Genomic DNA, 24,046 nt, shown 5'->3' on the forward strand with positions numbered 1-24,046 from the left:
CTGGGCAATTGGAAGCATCACTGAGGATATGGAGGCAAGATGGCCTCCTTCTCTGTAATAGGGTGAATTTCCTGGAGACCAGCAACTTGGTGACAAGGTTGCTGTATAGGATTCTGCAGCTTCAGAAGTGCTAAAGATTCTGTTGCAGCTCCTGAGTTGACCTCCAGCTCCGGAGCAAAGAAGTCTTGCAGCTGGGACTGAAGTATGGGGGTGAATTGACTTTCACACTTGGAACCAGCTCTTAAGCAGTGTGATCCTCTATGGACTCTGACCTGGACTCAGGCAAGGCACCCTCTCTGGAGGATTCTTCATAGTCAACAGGAGATAAAGTAGGCAATACATTGGTAGATTAAGTGGAACAAAGACCTGAATGCTGCTCAGCCACTAGAAACACAGCTGACTCCTCTAAAAGGACAACAGAGACTTATATGGTGCATCCATCGACAGAAAAGATGATTCATTCTCTAGTACCTCAACCTCCAAGAGATCACTCAGTACCGCAAGGGATTCTTCCTCATTACTCTCTAGGAAGAGCCAATTCAGGCCCAGAAGGTTTTCATGAGGATGGTAACCATCTGCTGCAGTGCCTTCTGTATTCTCCACCTCTGGACTTACAGTGAGAGATTCATAGCTTCAATCTCCGCCCTGGGTATAGTGGATGGCTTCTCTGTGAAAGAAAGGAACTTACTGCTGAGTGTATAAACTTCTTCAGCTCCTGAAGGCTGAATTTCCACTGCTTCAAAATAAAAGGTTGAAGATTGTTGCATGAAGGACAGTGAATCCTTCAAATGAAGAGCATCATCTGGTTTTTCTAGGATCTCTAGAAGTATGCCAACATCACCACTCAATAAAGATGTACGCTGATTATTAAGAATGTAGAGAGAATCAATGATCTGTCACCCCCATGTAGCTAAGAGGAGCAATAATCCTGCCTTGCTTGGAAGGCATTGTCATTAGACCTTGTAATTTGATGTCTGATGGATAAAGGGTCACTGTTGAAGCTAGTTGAGATCACTTCCAGTATTAATTTTAAAAGTAGCATTAAAGCCTTGAACTTGGACTGTAATTGACTAATAGCTTGGATTAAGACTATCAACTTCTCGGAACTCCATAATTTTGTCTTTTTCTGAGCTTTTCATTTCTTGGATGACAGTCTTGACGTCTATGCTTGGTTGTCAAAATCGCAACATGGCTCCTGCTCTGGAGTTTCCTGCCCTTTTGCCTGGTTTGGCAGGCTTTCTTATGGGTTGGGCCACTGCCCTTGGGCCTACCCAATCTACAGAATCATGCGAAGCCTCGGAATTACCCTGAGAAATAGTCCGATTAAATGCTCTAAGCTCAGCCTGCTTTGCGTACTGGACCACTTAATCCAAAGTAAGTTATCTTTGTTCTGCATAAAGTTGGAGAGATTTTCATCTCGGATGCCCATGACTATGTGATCACTGGATTAGCTCCTCCTTCAGTAGCTAGCCGATATAAGTTGGTTAGGAATAGTTCAACCAATTCCTCAGGTTGTTGGAACTACTGGTTAACATGTGTTTGTTTGATTACTAAAGCTGGAATTTTCTGGCCCCGGTGGCAACGGTGGGTGGGGGGGGGGGGTAGGGTGGGGAGGGGATGCATGGTAGTGAACGACAATATGGTGAGAAGGCCAAAAATTGGTTTCATATAGTCATGGGCATCCGAGATGAAAATCTCTCCAACTGTATGCAGAACAAAGATAACTTACTTTGGATTAAGTGGTCCAGTATGCAAAGCAGGCTGAGCTTAGAACATTTAATCGGACTATTTCTCAGGGTTGCTTTTCCTGCCAGCACAAGGTGGGAACCTAATTTCAATACTTTAGCATCTCATTAAGAACATAAGAAATAGGAACAGGAGTAGACAATTCGGCCCCTCAACCTGCTCCACCATTCAATAAGATCATTGTGTTTTGATTTCCATCTCCCATCTAACCCCGATAACCTTTGATTCCCTTGCCTAACAAGAATCTACCTCTGCCTTAAAAATATTCAATGACTCCGTCTCCACCACCTTCTGAGGCAGAGAATTCCAAAATCGCACAACCCTCAGGGAAAAAAAAATCTCCTCTCTCCTAAAAGGGCAACCCCTAATTTTAAAACAGTGCCCCCTAGTTCTGGACTCTCCCACAAGAGGAAACATCCTTTCAATGTCCACCTTGTCAAGGCTGTTCAGGATCTTGTATACTTCAATCAAATCACCCCTCACTCTTCTAAACTCCAGTGGAAACAAACCCAGTCTGTCCAGTCTTTCCTCATAAGACAACCCACTCATTCCATCACTGGAATCATTCCCATCATGCTGGATCATCTTGGCAATCACATCGACAACTGTACACAAGTGACGTGCACCTAGCGAGCTGCACTTCGCTGGGGACCTCAAGGTTTGTTTGCCTACCTCGCTTCGGGTAGCACTTGTAGTCATCAGCGCTGGCTTCATAGGCAGCACCACATCACTTTTAGGAGGGCTCATGGGCAGGTCTATACCTACCAGACCAGCTGTAATGTGGGGGTAGCTTTTTAATGGCTGCTGGGCTAGGGCTTGCTTGGGGAAGGGGAGGAAGTAGCCTCAGGCAAGGGAAGAGCTGTACTGGGGTTGGAGGTGCATCCCAGGATGTGTGTGGGGGCACATGTTGATCTGCAAAAGTGGCCAAAAGATGGCGAGGGCTGAGGATGCAGTCGCCAGAGGAGATGAGGCTAGATGGAGATGTGAGGGTATGTGAGAGAGAGTGAGTGGTGATGTCCCTTGAGCTGGCAGTGAGTGAGATGTCAGTGAATGCGTGATGGGCTTGTGAGTGTGAGTTTAGAGTGATGAACTGGTTGCATTACTCTGGCAGCACGGATGAGATCATTCATCCATTTTCTGCACTGGATGCCGACCTTGTGTGTGCAGCATTGGTACTGACCACCACTGCCACTGCCTCCCAAGCTGGAGTGGTGAGACTGATGAGCCTTCTGTGGCCAGAGCCGGGGTAGAGGACATCGCGGTGGGTCTCCATTGCGTCTAGAAAGTGTCCCAGGAAAGCATCACTGAATCAGGGTGCTGAACTCCTCTTGGCTTTTGGCGTCATGTCTTCACCGGAGCAGTCCCGGGCTGCAAGCATTGAGAAGCATGTGCACAGCTGCAGTTTAACTATGGCGCCCTGTGTTTAGAAGTGGCGAGGTGACGGTGTGATGGGCAAATCAGAGGCCGCCCGCGAGCAAGAGGGTGTGTTTCCTGCGGTTGCATAATTAATGATGAGGAAAAGGGATGATATGGTGCAAAAATCCGCCATTGTGGCCATGGGTAAAACAACCTTATTCCGGCCCACTACCCCACTTTGTGCAAATCTGGGACGATTCATCCCTAAGTTTTGCTTTGGGCTAAAATAAGTGTTAAATGCTTTAAGAATGGACTCAAAGTCTGCAGAGGTCTCCTGAGCCCCTTGCTTTAGGAGAACATTGTCTGCTACTGGACCTACAGCACAAAGAAAGGAACTAACTTGAAGCTTTGGCTCCTTTTTGTGAAGACCTGAGGTTGCTCAGTACCGGAGAAAATGGCATTTTCATAATTCCCACTGCTGTCCTCTCTGAGACAGTCAAATGAGCTGGACAAAGGGCAGGGACTGCTCGCCAGGGATGGTCATCGTTATATCTCTCCAGTGTACCTCCCTCTTCTGCTGACTTTTTATGAACTACTTTCAAAGGTTTCTTCACTCTGTGGTTCACATGATGTCTCCACAGCTGCCACCATGTTCTGGGATGTGCTCTTCTACCTTGGACTCTAGGCGTGGGACTTGGTTTGTAGACAGACTACAGTCATACTCTGGTATTTGCTTCACACTTGTTTAGATGTAGTTCTAATAAACAAATTACAGCATAGGTGTGTTGCTCCTAGGCATAATTCCAACCTCTCTCTCTCTTGAGAGAGCCTAACACATAACTGACTGATGTCAGTGGTACATCATCATCTACTTCATACATTAGCATATACCATCTGTTAACTCTTTATACTACACCCAGCTCTACTGCATATGTTCCTGCCCCAATTCCTACATTGTTTCTGCTTTGGCACACTGTTTATCTGACATCCAGTACTGGGTGAGCAGAAATTTCCTCCAATTAAATATTGGGAAGACCAAAACCACTGTCTTCAGTTCCCATCACAAACTCCACTTTCTAGCCTTTGACTCCATTCTTTGCCCTGACAGCAGTCTGAGACTGAACCAGACCATTTTCAAACTTGATATTATGTTTGGCCTCAGGATAAGCTTCCAACCACATATCTATGCCATCATTAAGACTGCCTCTGTAACTGCCACCTCTGTAACATCACCTAACCCTAAGCCTGCCTCAGCTCCACTGCTGCTGAAACCCCACTCCCACCCCAATAACTTTGTTACATCTAGGCTTGTCTATTCCAATATTCTCCTGGCATGCCTCTCATCTTCCATGCTCCATAAAATTTGCTTATCCCAAACTCTGCTGTCTATATCCCAACTTGCATCAAGTTCCATTTAATCATCACCCCATACTGACTGACTTTCAGCCTGGCATCACCTCTATTTAAAAATACTCATCCTTGTTTTCAAAACTCTCCCTTTCTCTGTAACCTTCTCCAGCTCTACAATCCTTCGGGATCTCTGCATTCAACCAACTCAGGCCACTTGTACATCTCTGATTTTAGTTGCTTCAACATTGATGGCCATTCAGCTGCCTGGGGTCTAAACTCAGCAATTCTCTCTTTGAACCTCTCCACATTTAGAATGCTCCTTAAAACCTGCTTTTCTCACAAAGCCTTTGGCCATCTGACCTACCAGCTCTTGATGTGGCTGGGACATTTGCCAAATGATAATTCATAACACTGCTGTGAAGAAACCTTGGGATGTTTCACTCCACTAAAGGTGCTACATAGAGACACATTGTTGTATGAAATAACTAATTTTCAGATGCAGTAATGGAGTTAAACTTCACTCAGTCCAGTGAATTTGTTTTGCCTGTAATTAACATGAAGCAGCGAGGGAGATGACTTGGCATCCTTCAGCTGAACATCAGCCAAAGATTTGTTGAAATGTACAACATATTGGAATCCAGTGACGAATATATTTTCAGTTTTGAACTGAACATATTTGCAATCATCTTTTCCCAATGACAGGATTTTTTTTACTGGAACTTGTTGTTTTCCAGTGGAATGGGTTTTGTGTTGTTTGGCCATTGTTTCATGTGTGGGGGACCCCACACGGTGAGTCCTTACGGTAAAGGATTACAAATTTAATGTTGCTAAATCTCATTCTACAAGCAGGAGGTTTCCTTGAGATTCTCAATCTGGTGAACCCTAAAGTTTTGTAGTTGCCCTTATGAATGTCTCCAAGCTCCCCATATTTTTTAAAAATATATTAAACGTGCATTGTATGTGGGCATTGCTGGCAAGACTGGCATTTATTGCACATTTCATGTTGCCCTTGTACCTCAGGGCAGTTAAGAGTCAACCACTTTGGAGTCACATATATGTCAGGCTGCTTTCCTTCATTTAAGGACATTAATGAACCAGTTTGGATTTTACCCAAAAATCTGACAACTTCATAGTCATTTACCAGAATTTAAAAAAAAGTGATTTCAAATTTGCCAACTGTCACAATGGAATCTGAACTCATATGCTCAGAATTATTAGTCCAGACCTCTGGTTAACTAGTCCAGTATCATACGTAACACATTACCATAATCACTTATGGTGGTGTCAAGTACGATCATGGAATGTTGATTAAGATGTGAGGCAGATGCTCTTCATTGGCTCCTCATTCTAGACCCCACACGTGCTGGAATCTGTTTGCTTCTGCCTATATTATCTCAACCTTCATACTTTCCTTATACTTGTACTTCCTCATACCAGACAAATCTGGTATGAGGAAGCACAAGTATAAAGAAAGTATGAAGGATAGAATAATATAGGCAGAAGCAAACAGATTCCAGTACATGTGGGGTCTAGAATGACGAGCCATAGATTCAAGAGTAAATGTACTGAATTTAGAAGACAAGATAGGAGGGACATCTTTGCTGAATGGGATTTACTTCCAGCATTGGTACTTGTTTCAGAACTGATATCAAACTCAGGGTTGGATTGGATGGGTGGATGGATGAAGGAAAAATGAAATGTTGGGTTTCGGAAAGAGGATGGGGAAATGAGATGAGAGTTATCCGTTCACGTGATGGTAAACACTGACATGGATTGTTTCCTGCCTAGTAACTGAGGAACAAAAGAATTATAGGATGGAAAAGGATAGAGGTGGATCTAGTCTGTCATTCTTATGTTTATATGATACAAAGATAATGGAGTAATTGACTTATCATCACAATAAATCACCAATGAGTCTACAATGGAACCAGACATGACACAAGGAAAAATCCAATGGTAGAAAGCTTTGTAAACCATAAGCCCCCAATGTCACTTGTTCTTCACACAAGCTTCCTACACTTAGAAACTGTCATGTTACAAATCACTCACATATTGTATTTCATAATGTTTTCTAAATATGTCTTATCTAATTTAGATTAAACGATACTAAATGTTTTTGCTATGTCCCTAGGGAGTTTGTTCCATAACTGACCACTGAAATATTAACGCAGCAGTTGCAATGTTTTTGGTGGGGAACTGTCAGTGTTTGCAACATTAACCTTCCGAGAAACTGATCGCAACATCAAGATTGAGCAAGTGCACAGATTAACATGGAAATTCTGAAGTTGCAGTCTGTTATTCATTATGCTATCAGAGGCTGTACTGTAGACACCCATTCCCAGTGGCCCCACCTCCATTCCCTTCTGTCCCCACTTCTACTCTCCTTGCACCACCTCCACTCCACACCCTAGGATCAGTAACTAATGCAGTCAGTTAATCTGGGGAGACTTTCTCCCTTTCCACTTAATTGCTGTTACAAACTTCATAAAAAATTCAAACATGTTCAAAAATGTACAACTGGGTTTTTAACAGAAACCCGAGTAATAAATACATGCTGAAAACCAATTTGGCCATGAATTTATTTTTTAATATGTGTGGCATGTCCTTATTTATGTTAATAATTATGATATTTTAAAATATTTTTTAAAAGATATCCTTGTAGCATTTTAGCTGCTACCTTAACCCCATGTGTATGTCTTGATCTTTGTGCGCCTGGCACACCTATACTTGAAATAGTGCTCGACGATATCGGGCAAGTGTCCCGACATGATCGGGCACTCGCGCGATATTTCGGTCGGTTGGAGCGCGTGAGAGTTGGTAGTGTGCCCGCCGACAATTAAGAGGCTTACTAAGGCCCTTAAGCAGTTAATTAAGTACAATTTTTCACTGCCCATCCAACCTTACAGTTGGCAGGTGGACAAATAAGCCAGGTGGCCTTTGCATTTTTTGCGAAACCTCATCCATGGGCGGGATGAGGTTTCCAACTGTGATTTAAAAAAAAAAAAAATTTTTTTTGAACTCATTTTTCACATGTCCCTCTTCATGTGACTGAGCCACATGTGGGGACATAACATAAGAACTAGGAGCAGGAGTAGGCAATTCAGCCCCTCAAACCTGACCCGCCATTCAATACAATCATGGCTGATCTCATTTCAGCTTCAACCTTTTACTAATTAAAAATTTGTCTATCTCCTTAAATTTGTTCAGCGTCCCGGCATCCACTGCACTCTGAGGTAGTGAATTCCACAGATTCATGACCCTTTGAGAAAAGTAATTCCTCCTCATCTCTGATTTAAATCTACCACCCCTTAGCCTAAAACTGTAGCCTCTCGTTCTAGAATGCCCCAGAAGGGGAAACATCCGCTCCACGTTAACTTTGTCTATCCCCATTAGCATCTTATATAACTCAATTAGATCTCCGCTCATCCTTCTAAACTCTAGCTTGTATAAGCCTAAACTCCTCAAACTCTCCTCATAGGACAAGCCCCATATCTCTGGAATCAATCTAGTGAACCTCCTCTGAACCGCCTCCAATGCAACTACATCCTTCCTCAAGTAAGGGGACCAAAACTGTGCACAGTACTCCAGGTGTGGTCTCACCAATGCCTTGTACAGTTGCAACAACACTTCTCTATTTTTATACTCTATTCCTTTAGCAATAAATCCCAAAATTCCATTTGTCTTCCTTATTACCTGCTGTACCTGCATACTAGCTTTCAGCGATTCATGCACGAGGACACCCAGATTCCTCTGCACTGAAGCATTTTGAAGTTTCTCTCCATTTAAATAATAAGTTGCCTTTTTATTCTTACGACAAAAATGGATAACCTCATACATATCTGTGTTAAACTCCATCGGCCAAATTTTGGCCCATTCACCCAACCTGTCCATATCCATTTGTAAATTTCTTATTTCTTCATTGCAATTTACTTTCCCACCTATCTTGGTGTCATCTGCAAATTTAGCTACCGTACCTTCTATCCCTGAATCCAAGTCATTAATCTAGATTGTAAATAGTTGGGGCCCGAGGATAGAACCCTGTGGCACCCCACTAGTTACAGCTTGCCATCCAGAAAGAGATCCATTTATCCCGACATTCTGCTTTCTGTTGGTTAGCCAATCCTCTGTCCAAGTTAATATATTACCCCTAACTCCGTGTGATCTTATCTTGTGTATTAATATTTTGTGTGGCACCTTATCAGAGGCCTTCTGGACATTCAGATATACTACATCTACAGGATCCCCATTATCCACTTTGCTTGTCACAAAACTCCTCACTGTGCTTCTCTTCTGACTCACTACTAGACTCATCCTCTGTGGCCTGTGGAGCTGCGTCAAGATCCTCTTCCTCCAGTGGGTCCCCCCTTGCCAGTGCCAGGTTGTGGAGAACACAGCATGCAACCACTACCAGTGACACCCACTCTGGGGGCTATTGTAGTGCTCCCCCTGAACAGTCCAGGCGTCGGAAGCACATCTTGAGAAGACCTATGGTCCTCTCTATCACCACCCTTATGGAGGCGTGGCTCCTGTTGTACTGCTGCTCGGCCTCTGTTCTTGGGTGGTGGAGGGGCGTCATGAGCCACCTTTTGAAGGGATAGCTCTTGTCACCCAGCAGCCATCCATCCAGCCGGGCTGGAGCACTGAAGAGCCCCGGCACCTGGGAGTGTTAGAGGATGTATGCGACATGGGAGCTGCCTGGGTACCTTGCACAGACTTGCAGTATCTGCATCCTGTAGTCACACACTATCTGCATGTTCATGGAGTGGAATCCCTTCCTGTTGACAAAGGCACCTGGCTGACCCACTGGCACATTGATGGCCACATGTGTGCAGTTGATTGAACCCAGCAATCTCTGCAAAACCTCTGGCTCGTTCTGTACGGAAATGAATGAAAGTCATTATCTGCCTAAACAGAGCTTCTGTCACCAGCTTGATGCAACTGTGGACAACTGATTGGGAGACTCCACACAGATCCCCCACTGAGCTCTGGAAAGAGCCGGAAACATAGAAGTTGAGGGCCACTGTGACCTTCAGAGCCACTGGCATGGGGTGTCCACCCACACAGTCGGAGTTGATCTCAGGCCAAATCATCTGACAAATGGAGGTCATGGTCTCTCTGGAGAGGCGGAGCCTCCTTCGGCACTGCACCTCAGACATATTGAGGTAGCTGGATCGCCGCCTGTAAACCGTGGCAGCAGGATAGTGGTGTCTTCTGCAGCTCCTTCCACCTTGGACTACCTGCTGGCCCTGTGCCCCTTGTGCCTGCGCCTCTCCTCCCACAGGTCCCTCTCCTGGAAGCTGCATTGGGACACCAGGCCTCCTCTCCCTTCCGCCCCTCTCTTCCTCCTCAGAGGAGGTGTCACCAGTGGAGACCACAATCCCCATTCCCAGGGTAAGGGAAGGCTGTCTGATACCTGGAAGGGTCCACACGGTCTGAATCCTCCGGGGGCCTTGGAGACATAAAGGAGTCCTGAAATGAAGCCTGGAAATGCTAAGAATGAAGCCCCGAACAGAGATGAAAATGCCAAGTACCAATAAGTCACCAGCAGCAAACTACCTCCAAGCTCCTCACTACTCACACTGGCAATACTGCTGACCCTTTCTACCCAGACCGTGGATGAGGTTTTCGAAATTCTTGGCTGGCCACCTGCCTGTTTTGCCCATGCAATGCGTGCAAAATCACATGGCCAGCGCAAAATTAGCGTCAATTGACTTTTTAATGGCCTTAACTGGCCTCTTAATTAATGGCGGGCACGGCTCTGGCACCCGCGCGTGCCCGCTGACTGACATAGCGCGCGAGTGTGCGATGATGCCGGGAAGCTCGCCTGATGTCATCATGCGCTATTTTACGCTTGAGCGTGTCAGACGCATGCCCACAGGCCAAGCGAAGAAACCTGCCCCTGATGTGATGAGAACACCGCAGGATCAGAGACATCTGGATGAGGGACAAGCTCATCAGAGAGATTTGCAGCAATATTTGATTATTTTATAGGTACACAACATCTGGAGTGTGAAAGCTGCTTTGCCTAATTTAAAAGTACAACCTTTCAGAACATTACATTCATATTTAAAGCTGACGTCTCATGAGGTTCCTATGGGGGTTCTGGAACTTTATAACTGAGATCTTAAATAGACTCACCATGGCACTCTCGCTTTGTTAACCTTTTGATTGCTTTTTTGTTCTTCAGTTCTATTCTATCACTTTTTAAGTGCCAACTGAGGGCCTGGGATCTGAGATATGGATTTCCTTTGTGGATGACCAAGCCCTTGGAATGGGGGTTGTTTTCCTCTCCTGTTGCTATATCCTGTGTTGGACACACAATAGACAATTTTTATGACATTTGGGTTTCTGCAACCTTGAAGACCTTTGAGAAGATTGAGCAGAAAGTTCTCTAGGATGCAGAGGAAATGCCCACAACCATCTCCTGTTTTCTCACAAGGCTTGCATTGAGATTATTGGTGTTCAATGATGTACAAGATTGTAGTCTTTATTGAATTACTATTATCCTTTAATCCCTGGGAGAATTATTAATATCCAGAAGCCCTCATGCCCTGGATATCTCAGAACCTGATAGATATTCTTCTCTTCATTCTGTCGCCCAGTCAAACCTGGCACATTGGAGATGGTGACTGGCTCCAGGTCTCTGATGTGTGAGATGGAAGTGGAAGCCTCTTATCTCCGTTTCACTGTTGAGGAGCCTTCTCTGATGTCCATGAAAAGAACGGCACCCAACTCGGCCACCAGCCCTCCCATCTGCTGCACATCTTTAGAGATTCTTTGCAGTACTTTCCAAGCATTTGATAATATGCTGGCAAACTTCTCTTCATCAGCCCTGAGATATTAGACTATACCTAGGACCATCCTTCTGTATGCCAACAAACTCTTTTCCAGTGAAGCCCAATGCAAACTGGAAGAACAGCACCTCATCTTCTGACTAGGCACTTTACAGCCTTCCGGACTGAATATTGAATTCAACAACTTTAGATCTTGAACTCCCTCCTCCATCCCCACCTCCTTTCCGTTTCTTCCCCCTTCCTTTTGTTTTTTCCAATAATTTATATAGATTTTTCTTTTCTCACCTATTTCCATTATTTTTAAATCTTGTATGCCCTGCTTGTCTTTCCACCCCACCCCCACTAGAGCTGTACCTTGAGTGCCCTACCATCCATTCTTAATTAGCACATTCGTTTAAATAATACCACCACCTTCAACAGCTCTTTGTTCCTTTGTCTGTGACATCTTTTGATTATCTGCTGCGATCACTGCTTGCTTGTCCCTACAACCACACACACCCAACTTCTCTCCCCCCACCTCCCCCCCCACCTTAAACTAGCTTATATTTCACCCCTCTCCTAATAGTCACTCAGTTCTGTTGAAGGGTCATGAGGACTCGAAACGTCAACTCTTTTCTTCTCCGCCGATGCTGCCAGACCTGCTGAGTTTTTCCAGGTAATTCTGTTTTTGTTTTGGATTTCCAGCATCCGCAGTTTTTTGTTTTTAAACTCTTTTTCTGATGTGCTTATGTGTAGCACAGCACCCAGTGTCTACTCCTGACCTGCGCTGTCTACACCACCACATCAAAGAATTCTCTATTAGGGCTGGAGTGACACTGGGGTGAATGTTCCCCATCCATGTTCATGAGGGTCCTGCTACTGGGTCACTTCATTCTCTCTGCTTCTCTCTTTCTTCCAGCTCCTGTATGTTCAAAACAGAAATCAATAGATTTGTAGGAATGGAAATGTATCAGGAGTCACTGGGATAGGGCGGGAAAATGGTGTTGAGGTAGAAGATCAGCCACAATCTAGTTGAATGGCGGAGGAGGCTCGAGGGGATGGATGTCCTACTCCCACTCTTATTTCCTATGTCCCTCGGTTCCTGTGGAGAGAGAGACTGAGAAATACATTGAGTTTCCTGTTTGTCATAGTTTCCCTTTCTCTTGAGGCTATGGTTGCCAGAAAGTAGAATTCTTTGAACTCTGGCACTTGTTCAGTAGGTACAGGACAGGACCTTTCATGTCTCCTTCTTGCCTCAGCTGATAAGGAGAGAGTTGCCCTGGGAGTCCTCAACATTGACTCAGCCCCTGTGAAGTCTCTTGGCATCAGGTCAAACATGCGCAAGGAAACCTCTTGCTGATGACCACATACTGCCCTCCCTCAGCTGATGAATCAGTAATCCTCCATGTTGATCATCACTTGAAGGAAATACTGAAGATGGAAAGGGTGCAGAATGTACTCTGGGTGAGGAAATTCAATATCCATCACCAAGAGTGACTCGGTAGCACCACTAATGACCGAGCTGGCCGAGTCCTAAATGACATAGCTGCTCGACTGGGTCTGCAGCAGGTGGTGAGGGAACCAACAAGGGGGAAAAACACACTTCACCTCATCCTCATCAACCTGCCTGCCACAGATGCATCTGTCCATGACAGTATCGGTAGGAGTCACCACCGCACAGTCACTGTGGAGACGAAGTCCCAGCTACACATTGAGGAGATCCTCCATCGTGTTGTGTGGCACCTACCACCTTGCTAAATGGGATTTCGCACAGATCTAGCAACTCAAGACTGGGCATCCATGAAGAGTTGTGAGCAGCAGCTGAATTGTACTCGAGCACAATCTGTAACCTCATGGCCCATCAAGCCAGGGGATCAACCCTGGTTCAATGAAAAGTGCAGGACAGCATGCCAGGAGCAGAACCAGGCATACCTAAAAATGAGGTGTCAACCTGGTGAAGCTATAACACAGGACTACTTGTGTGCCAGACAGCATAAGCAGCAAGTGATAGACAGAACTAAGTGATCCCAAAACCAACAGGTCAGATCTAAGCTCTGCAGTACTGTCCCGTTATGAATGATGGTGGACAATTAAACAACTCACTGGAGGAGGAGGCTCCACAAATATCCCCATCCTCAATGATGGGGGACCCCAGCACACCAGTGCAAAAGATCAGGCTGAAGCATTTGCAACAATCTTCGGCCAGAAGTGCCAAGTGGATGATCCATCTTGGCCTCCTCTGGAGGTCCCCAGCATCTCAGATGCCAGTCTTCAGCCAATTTGATTCACTTCACATAATATCAAGAAACATAGAAACTAGGAGCAGGAGTAGGCTATTCAGCCCTTCGAGTCTGCTCTGCCATTCAATATGATCATGGCTGATCCTCCATCTCAGTACCAGATTCCCGCTTTCTCTCCATGCCCCTTGATGCCCTTAATAGCCAAAAAAATGATCAATTTCTTCCTTGAATATACTCAGTGACCCGACCTCCACAGCCTTCTGTGATAGAGAATTCCACAGGCTGACCTCTCTCTGAGTGAACAAATTTTCACTCATCTCAGTCCTAAATGGCCTGCACCGAATTCTGAGACTGTGGCCCCTGGTCCTAGACTCCCCAACCATCTAGTCAGTCTAGCCCTGTTAGAATTTTATATGTTTCAATCAGATCCCCTCTTATTCTTCTAAACTCGAGTGAATACAGGCCCAGTCGAATCAATCTCTCTTCATATAACAGTCATGCCTAGTGAACCTTCGCTGCACTTCCTCAATGGCAAGTATACCCTTTCTTAGGTAGGGAGACCAAAACTGCACACAATACTCTAGGTGTGGTCTCACCAAGGCCCTGTCTAACTGCAGTAAGACATCCCTACTTCTGAACTCAAATCCTCTTGCAATGAAGGCCAACATACTATTTGCCTTCCTAATTGCTTGCTGCACCTGTCTGTTTACTTTCATTGACTGGTGTACAAAGGACACCCAGATCCCTTTGTACATCCACATTTCCCAATATATCACCATTTAAATAATACTCTGCCTTTCTGTTTTTCAAATCGAAACGTATAACTTCAATTTATCTGCGTTATACTGCAACTGCCATGTGTTTGTCCACACACAACCTGAAGCCCCTTTGCATCCTTCTCATAGCTCACAATCCCACCCAGTTTTGTGTCATTAGCAAACTTGGAAATATTGCATTTGGCTTCCTTACCCAAGTCATTTATATATATATATCGTGAATAGCTGGGGCCCAAGCACTGATCCCTGCAGTACACCACTAGTCACTGCCTGCAACCCGGAAAAAGATCCATTAATTCTCACTCTCTGTTTCCAGTCTGTCAACCAGTTCTCAATCCATGCCAGTATATTACCCACGATCCCATGTGCTTTAATTTTGCCCACTGGCCTCTTATGTGGGACCTTATCAAAAACCTTCTTGAAATCCAAATACACCACATCCACTGGTTCTCCCTTATCTATTCTATTAGTTACACCCTCAAAAAACCCCAGTAGTTTATTTAAGCGTGATTTTCCTTTCATAAACCTATGCTGACTTTGTCTAATCCCATTAATGCTTTCCAAGTGTTCTGTTATCAGGTCTTTTATAATAGACTCTAGCATTTTCCCCACTACTGATGTTCAGCTGAAGGCACTGGATACTGCAAAGGCTATGGGCCCTGACGATATTCCAGCAATAGCACTGAAGACTTGTGTTCCAGAACTTGCCACGCCCCTAGCCAAGCTGTTCCACTGGCATCTACATGGATAGAAAATTGCCCATGTATGTCCTGTACACAAAAAGCAGGACAAATCCAACCAGGCCAATTACCGCCCCATCAGTCTACTCTTGATCATCAGTAAAGTGATGGAAGGGGTTGTCAACAGTGCTATCAAGCTGCACTTGCTTAGCAATACCCTGCTCACTGATGCTCAGTTGGGTTCTGCCAGGGCCACTCAGCTCCTGGCCTCCTTACAGCCTTGGCTCAAACATGGACAAAAGAGCTGAACTCCTGAGGTGTGGTGAGAGTGACTGGCCTTGACATCAAGGTTGCATTTGACATCAAGGAGCTCTAGCAAAACTGGAGTCAATGGGGATCAGGGAGAAAACTCTTCGCTGGTTGGAGTGATACCTAACACAAAGGAAGATGGTTGTGGTTGTTGGAGGTCAGTCATCTCAGCTCCAGGACATCCCTGCAGGAGTTCCTCAGGGTAGTGTCCTCAGCCCAACCATCTCCAGCTGCTTCATCAATGACCTTCCTTCCATCATAAGGTCAGAAGTGGGGATGTTCACTGATGATTGCACAATGTTCAGCACCATTTGCGATTCCTCAGATACTGAATCAGTCCATGACCAAATGCAGCAAGATCTGGACAATATCCAGGCTTGGATGCCAAATGGCAGGTAACATTCACACCACACAAATGCCAGGCAATGACCATCTCCAACTAGGGAGAATCCAATCATTGCCCCCTGATGTTCAATGGCATTACCATCACTGAATTCCCCACTATCAACATCCTGGGGGTTACCATTGACCAGAAACTGAACTGGACCAGCCATATAAATACTGTGGCTGCAAGAGCAAGTCAGAGGCTAGGAATCCTGCGATGAGCAACTCACCTTCTGATTCCCCAAAGTCTGTCCACAATCTACAAGGCACAAGTCAGGAGTGTGATGGAATACTCCCCACTTGCCTGAATGAGTGCAGCTCCCACAACACTCAAGAAGCTTGACACAATCCAGGACAAAGCAGCCCGCTCGATTGGCACCACATTGACATACATTCACTCTCTCCACTACTGACACACAGTAGCAGCAGTGTGTACCATCTACAAGATGCATTGCAGGAATTCACCAAGGCTCCTTTGACAGCACCTTCCAAATCCATGACCACTGCCATCTAGAAGAACAAGGGCAGCAGATAGATGGGAACACCACCACCTGAAAGTTCCCCTCCAAGCCACTCACCATCCTGACTTGGAAATATATCACCGTTCCTTTACTGTCACTGGGTCAAAATCCTGGAACTCCCTTCCTAACACCACTGTGGGTGTACCTACACCACATGGACTGCAGCGGTTCAAGAAGGCAGCTCACCACCACTTTCTCAAGGGCAATTAGGGATGAGCAATAAATGCTGGCCCAGGCAGCGAAACCCACATCTTGCGAATGAATAAAGAAAATCCCAGAATGTCAATCACAAGATTCTCCAGTGATTATAAAGTAATTGTTCCATGTGAGGGAGTTTGCAGAGTTCACTCAGTTCACAGACTGCTACCATCGCCCTTATCTTTGCTAACCTTGTGAGGTCATTAAACTTTTTCCTGCATTGATGGAAGTGGAGTTGGAGCTGGGGCTTATGTAGTTTATACTCTCTTTCTGTCCCACTGCCTTCAATATGGTCCTTGTTGCCTTCCAAGCCCACAAATGCATCCCTCCTGTATATAATTTCACATTACCTTCAGCAAAGTTTTCTCTCCTTTAACTTCCTGAAAGATCTATTTTGTTCAATTCCCCACATGTTGCTGCTACACAGCTCTAAATCCTGCATGTTAACATCTTCAAAAATCCCCATTAACCCCCCCTTTACCCTCCCCAAGGCTGAACATCTCAGCCCGCCCTCCTCACTACACCAACTGATGGTGGTTGGTAGGTCTAGCAACTTCAGAGCATCAGAAAACAGCTGTAATCTTTCAGAGATACAAGATTGTGTTTGTTAGGTGCATCAGTCCAGTAGGTGGCAGGGTAGACCAAGGTACATCAGAATGAACCAATTGAGAGGGCTGACATTGCCTCTTTGTAAAGATTCAGATAATAAAGGCAACAAAAGCAGTTGTCAAAGGAATAGGAACAGAAGCAACATCCACAATGGGCTGTAATGGGCTCAGGCTAGTGCTTTTCAAAGCATCTTAAACACACAGGTTTATCTTTTGGTTCTTATCTAGTGTGTTCTTATACGTTGGCTGAAATAGTTGCTGTGACAACTAACTGATTTTGACCTCGGATTCCAGTCAGAAGCATTTAGTGAGTTGCCCGCATGAAACCATCTACCCAATGGGCAGCTCTCCTCGGTTGTCTAGAAATCAAGCATGGGGGATGGTGGTGTGCTGGGGGCTAGGACCATAGGTGGGAGGTGTCGGGGTAGGTTGGAGGGGGTTGGTGGGTGGTGGTGGTGTCAGGGTTGGGGGGGGGGTGTGGTGTCAGGGTAGGGGGGAGGTGGTAAACCTGAAGGGACTGTGGCAGCTCCTTAAAGGGGTCAGGTATTAGCACTGGGTATGAGACAAACAGCACCTGAGAACAGCCAGCAACATGTCTGCAAAATCCCAAGGAAGCTTTAATGGCTCAAATCCACGGGACTGCCATGAAAATGCTTCCCAAAACTCCATCCAGCTTCCCTGGTAACATCTGCCTGCTGCCATGGGGGTTGATGGGAGCAGTTAAGTTGGGGGACATGAAAATGGCAACAGCTTGAGGAGATGCTAACTGCTCAGTTTGGCCCGGATTTGTAAATGTGTTGCCTGCCTGCTGCGGACAGGCACACTGAACTCGCCTGGATATCTGCAGGAAAATCACCACTCCCAAATCACAGGACATCAGCAGTGATGGTGCAGCACTCTGGAAATGGGTACAGCCAAAATCAAGATATGATTTGTCCCAAACAAGTTGAACTTCAATTAAATTGGGAATGCACAGGTGCCGACAACATTTTACCTGGCCTGCTCTATCTTCTAACTAAAGAATAACACAATGAAGTCTGTAAAACTACTTGCAGTGCCAATCACAACATTATTTTATTGTCATTAGGATATGGCAGGTGAGGAGAATTCTAAGCATTGTATCATTGAAGGATTACAGCACAGAGAGAAACCACTCAGCCCACCATGTCCATGCTGGCTCTCTGTAAGAGCAACTCAACTAGTTCCACACCACCACCTCCCCCTATAGCCCTGCATTTTTTTTCTCTTCAGGTGCTTATCCAATTCCTTTTTGAAATCCATGATTGATTCTGCCTCCACCATGCTCTCAGGCAGTGCATTCCAGACCCTAACCACTCAAGTGACCCTGCCTCCACCACACCCTCAGGCAATGCATTCCAGATCCTAACCACTCAATTAACCCTGTCTCCACCACACTCTCAGGCAGTGCATTCCAGACCCTAACCACTCGCTGTGTAACCAAAGGTTTTCCTCATGATGTCGGTGATTCTCTTGCCTCTCATCTTGAATTGACTAAATTATTTCCCATTTACTCACAGTCTTTGAAATTCCAACGTATTGAATCCCAATCACTCCCAAAATAAAGCATTCTGATGGAAGGAATCCCTTCCCATTCACTCCCATTTAGGTAGAAAACTAATGACTTATTTCGATTCTTAAGCCCATTCACTCCCATATAGAATTTCAATGCAGTGATTCATTTCCCATTCCCTTTACATAGGACCACAAAAAAAATCTCCAGGTTCATCCCCAGTTACATGGCCAGGAAGAAATGAACCACTTCCTATTGCTCTACCTACTATGTCAGGATCAATTACACAGAATTTGCACAACAGCTACAGGATCAGACATTCCAACTTGTCTCTGTTGGTGTTTCTGCTTCACGTGAGCCTTCACATGAACCCTATCAGCATATTCTTTTATTCCTTTCTCCCTCGTGTTTATCTAGATTCCCCTAAAATACATCAATGCTTTTTGCCTCACCTCATTAACTAGTAGATTAATCTGCTAAACTGTGATCAGATTAATCACAATCTGAACAAAGAAGTGCCTCCTGGATTTATAAGTGACTATCTTAAATCTATGGCCCCTAGTTTCAACAGTGTCAGTTGCGGCTCAGTTGGTAGCACACTTGCCTCCAATTTATCAGGTTGTGGTTTCAAGTCTCTCTCCAAAGCAAAAGTCAAGTCTGCCCCTCTCCTGTAGCACTGAGGGAGTGTCTGTTCTGTTAGCAGTGCTGTCTTTTGGATGGGATGTTTAAATGAGGCCCTATCTGCCTTCTTGGGTGGATGTCAAAGATCCCATGGCACTATTTTGAAGAAAAGCAGGGGAGTTATCCCAGGCATTCTGATCAATATTTATCCCCCAATCAACAATCCAAAAAACAAATGATCTGGTCTTGTCACATTGCTTGTGGGAGTTTGCTGCGAACAAATTGGCTGTGTTTCCTACATTATGTTATGGACAGGAGGGGGTTTAATTTAAACAGCCCTGATTCCTCCTCTCACCTCCAGTGATAACGAGCTGTGTCTTTCCCTGATACTGCCAGATTACCTCCTCTTGTTTGAAGGTCACAGCCATACATGGCTTCAGTCATTTTAAAAGGTCATTGTCCAGTTTTAAAATTTTAGGAAGTAGCTATGAGGATATGTTTCTATTATATATTTTATAAAAATATAATGTGTGAGGTCTTAGCCCTATTAGAATTACAACAGTGAAAAAATGTGTTTTTTCACTTTGAGATGTTTGGTGGTTGTGAAAAACGTGAAATAAATGTAAGTCTTAGTTCTGGACTTCCTCACAAATAGAAATATCTCCTTTATGATTCCACCTTATCAAACATCTGTCTTTTCTTTTCAAGGGAAAACACCTTCTTCACAAGTGCGCTAAAGATTTACCAATACGAATATGTTATTTATTGACATTGTACAGATTTACGTAAAGTCATACAATGGTTACAGCACAAAAGGAGGAAATTCCAATACAAAGGAAGATGGTTGTGGCTGTTGGACGTCAATCATCTCAGTTCCAGGACATCAGTGCAGGAGTTCCAACCATCTTCAGCTGCTTCATCAATGACTTTCCTTCCATCATAAGGTCAGAAGTGGGGGTGTTCGCTGATGATTGTGCAATGTTCAGCACCATTTTCGAATCCTCAGATACTGACGCAGTGCATGTCCATATTGCCAGACCTGGGCAATATCCAGGCTTTTGATGACAAGTAGCAAGTAACATTCACACTTGTGTGAAGTGCCAGGCAATGACCATTTCCAATAAGAGAGAATCTAACCATCTCCCCTTGACATTCAATGGCATTACCATTGCTGAATCCCCCACTATCAACACCTTGGAGGTTACCATTGACCAGAAACTGAACTGGGCTAGCCATATAAATACTGTGGCTACAAGAGCTGGTCAGAGGTTAGGAATCCTGTGGAGATTAACTCGCCTCCTGACTCCCCAAAGCCTGTCCACCATCTGCAAGTCAGGAATGTGATGGAATACTCCCCACTTGTTGAAAGAGATGATGAGATGATGAAACATAAAACACTGATTCAGCCTCAACTGGAGCATTTCATCCAATCCTGGAATTTACATTTTCAAAAGGATGTGAAGGCATTGGTGAAGGTGCAAAAAAAATTCACAAGAATGGCCCTGGGAATGAGAAATGTCAGTTATGTAGATGGACTGGAGATGTTGAGACTATTCTCCTAGGAAAGAGAAAATGGAGACGGTATGAGAGCAGCTCCAATAACACTCAAGAAGCTTGACACCATCCAGGACAAAGCAGCTCGCTTGATTGGCACCACATCCACAAACATTCACTCCCTTCACCACCGACGCACAGTAGCAGCAGTGTGTACCATCTACAAGATGCACCGCAGAAATTCACCAAGGCTCCTTAGGCAGTACCTTCCAAACCCATGACCTCTAACATCTAATGGACAAGGGGGGCAGATACGTGTGAACACCACCTGGAAGTTCCCTTCCAAGTCACTCACCACCCTGACTTGGAAATATATGGCCGTTCCATCACAGTCGGTGGGTCAAAAGCCTGGAACTCCCTCTCTAATGGCACTGTGGGTGTACCTACACCATGTGGACTGCAGCAGTTCAGGAAGGCAGCTCATTGCCACCTTCTCAAGGGCATTTAGGGATGGGCAATAAATGCTGACCTAGCCAGTGATGCCTCCATCCCATGAGTGAATAAAATAAAAAATTTCAGCCCATTCGTATCCCTAATGGCTCTCTGCAAAAGTAATTTAGCTAGTCCCACTCACATGACTTTTCCCCGTAGACATTCAATTTTTTTTCTCTTCAGGTGTTCATCCAATTCCCTTTGGAAAGTTGTGATTGAATCTGACCTCCACCACCACACTCTCATGGAGTGAAGTCCAGATCCTATCCATTTGCTGCATAAAAGCATTTTTCCTCATATAGGCTTTGGCTCTTTCGTCTTTCACCTTAAATCAATGTCCATGGTTCTTGATTTTTCCACCAATAGGGACAATTTCTATCTATCTAGTCTGTGACCCCTCATGATTTTGAACACCTCTATCAAATACCCTCTCCATTTTCTCTTTCCTAGGAGAATAGCCTCAACATCTCCAGTCCATCTACATAACTGACATTTCTCATTCCCAGGGCCATTCTTGTGAATTTTTCTGCACCTTCTCCAATGCCTTCACATCCTTTTGAAAATGTAAATCCCAGGATTGGATGAAGTGTTCTAGTTGAGGCTCAACCACTGTTTTATGTTTCATCATTATTTCCTTGCTTTTGTTCTTTGTGCCTTTATTTATAAACCCCAGGATCCTGTATGCCACATTCTCCACCTGTCCTGCCGCCTTCAATTATTTATACACATATCCCTCCAGGCCCCTGCTCTTGTACAGCCTTTGAAACTGTAGCCATTATTTTATATTGCCTCTCTTTGTTCTTCCTACCAAAATGTATCTCTTTATACTTCTCCGAATTAAATTTCATCTGCCATGTGTCTGCCCATTCCACCAGCCTGTCTATGTCCTTTTGATCAGCCTCCGCACAATTCACAACACTTCCAAGTTTTATGTCAATTGCAAATTTTGGAATTGTGCCCAGTAACCCCCCAAGTCTTAGTCATTAATGTAAAGCAAGAAAAGCCGTGGCCCTTGTAATCTGTCTTTAAGGGATAACAGCATGACATCACTAGAAGGGAAACATGTCATGTGATCCAGTCTTAGTTTCATTTTAGCTTTGAACAGAGCACACTCACACAGCTCTGGTGACTTCAAGCTTCATTCCGATATATAGATGTTCTCATGTGCCTAGTCCTAAAAAATGGACCCACAACATGTTTACCTAATCCCTTATGAATGATTTGTGCTTTGTGTCGTACATAGTAAATAAGTCCAAGATATTATATCATTATAATAACAAGACATGGTGATCAGCTGTCGTCAGACAGTTGGCAGCAAGATTAAGTACAGGTATGAAATGGTGAACAGCCTTAGATCATGCAATATGGCATGAGAAAGCCCTTGACGTTTTGGTTAGACTGCAACAAACTTGCAGCATCGGAGAATGTTGAAAGCACAGGTTTGTGCCTGCAAAGAAAAGCTTTGAAAACACAGCACTGAGCTGGTGCTCAGATAAAGAGCTGGTAAGCAGATGGATGCCTCATGGTGAGATTGCTGCACATAGCCTGTCACTTCCTGTCACTTCTCTAAGTGGGACAGTGTGCGGAGAGGACCAACACCGAGTTAGCTCAGCCGGGAAAGTTGAGTGGCCAGGGTGTGGGCGAACCAATAGGGAGCGAAGGAGTGTCAAACAAAAAAAAGCATCATAGAAATTGGGCCAGGGAAGGTTGCGATTATATGGGTGGACTTATAGGAAGCAAGTGAAAGCGGCCATAGCAACACTCATCTCAAGTACTACAGAATAAGGAAGGTCGAAGGTATATTGTCAGAATGCCCACAAAGTTCCCTAGTTTGAATTCAGATACAGCTGACCGACTATCCAAATTCAAACTATTTAAACAGCGTACAGAGCAATGGTTTCTTGATTCAGGTGTGTTTGAACCAGACATGAAAGCCATAAAAATTCACTAGCAATTGGGAATGATGGTCTATACAGTCTGAACATGTCAGGTTTAACAGCAGAAGAGTTAAAGGATCCTCAAAAGGTACAGACTACATTGGAAGACCGGTTCAGAATCAGGTTAAACTTCCGTATTCATCGACTAGAGTTCATGTCACTTCGACAACAGCCTACAGAATCCATAGACCACATCGTCAGCAGATGCAGAGAAAAGGGTAGGTACTGAGATTTTTCAAATGCAGAGCTAGCAGACAGAATCGTTGAGTTGGTGATCGCATCCATTCCCATGGAAGCTTTCCAGAAAGATTTTCAAGACCAGTCTAAAACACATAGCATCAAAGAGCTACTCAGGAATGGACGTGAGTACGAAGTGGTCCTCACAGGTTGACAAAGCTTACAGGTCCTAATTGTTAACACACTCGCTAGAACACTCAAACCTAGCAGGACATGTGGGAGGTGTGGCCTTCTGCATGCACCAAGGAAATGCTCAGCTTTCTTTCAATTCTGCAAGGCATGTGGCAGAAAGGGCCATTAACAGTGGCAGTGAATTAGAGCAAAGGCTGATGCAGCTACAGAGAGCTGCACACTGATCCAAACAGACTGTAAACAACAGGTATCTTCAGGCAATAAGAATGGCCATATGGTATCCTGTCAGAAACATATACATGAGGTGACTGACCAATCAGAAAATGACAATGATGTGCACAACAAGATGAAGAGCAGGGAACACATGTTTCACACCATCAATTTCACAGGGAACATAGATACCATCTCACTGTCCGAAGTGTTTACTAAGATTCAAATTACCTACCCTAAGAAAGTTGGTAAATTCATTATTGGCCAAGATTTACAGTGGGGCAAGTGCCAACATACTAACCCTGCAAATGCTAAAAGATATTTATCCACAAATGTGGAAGGCTATGCAAAACTTACTGCTGTGAAACTTTCAGCATACAACACTTCACTAATTCCTCGCACAGGATCCATAGCCCTGGAGTGCAAATATAATCAATGCTCCTGGTGTCAC

Source organism: Carcharodon carcharias, chromosome 9 (genome assembly GCF_017639515.1).
Source record: "Carcharodon carcharias isolate sCarCar2 chromosome 9, sCarCar2.pri, whole genome shotgun sequence".
Taxonomy (NCBI): domain Eukaryota; kingdom Metazoa; phylum Chordata; class Chondrichthyes; order Lamniformes; family Lamnidae; genus Carcharodon; species Carcharodon carcharias.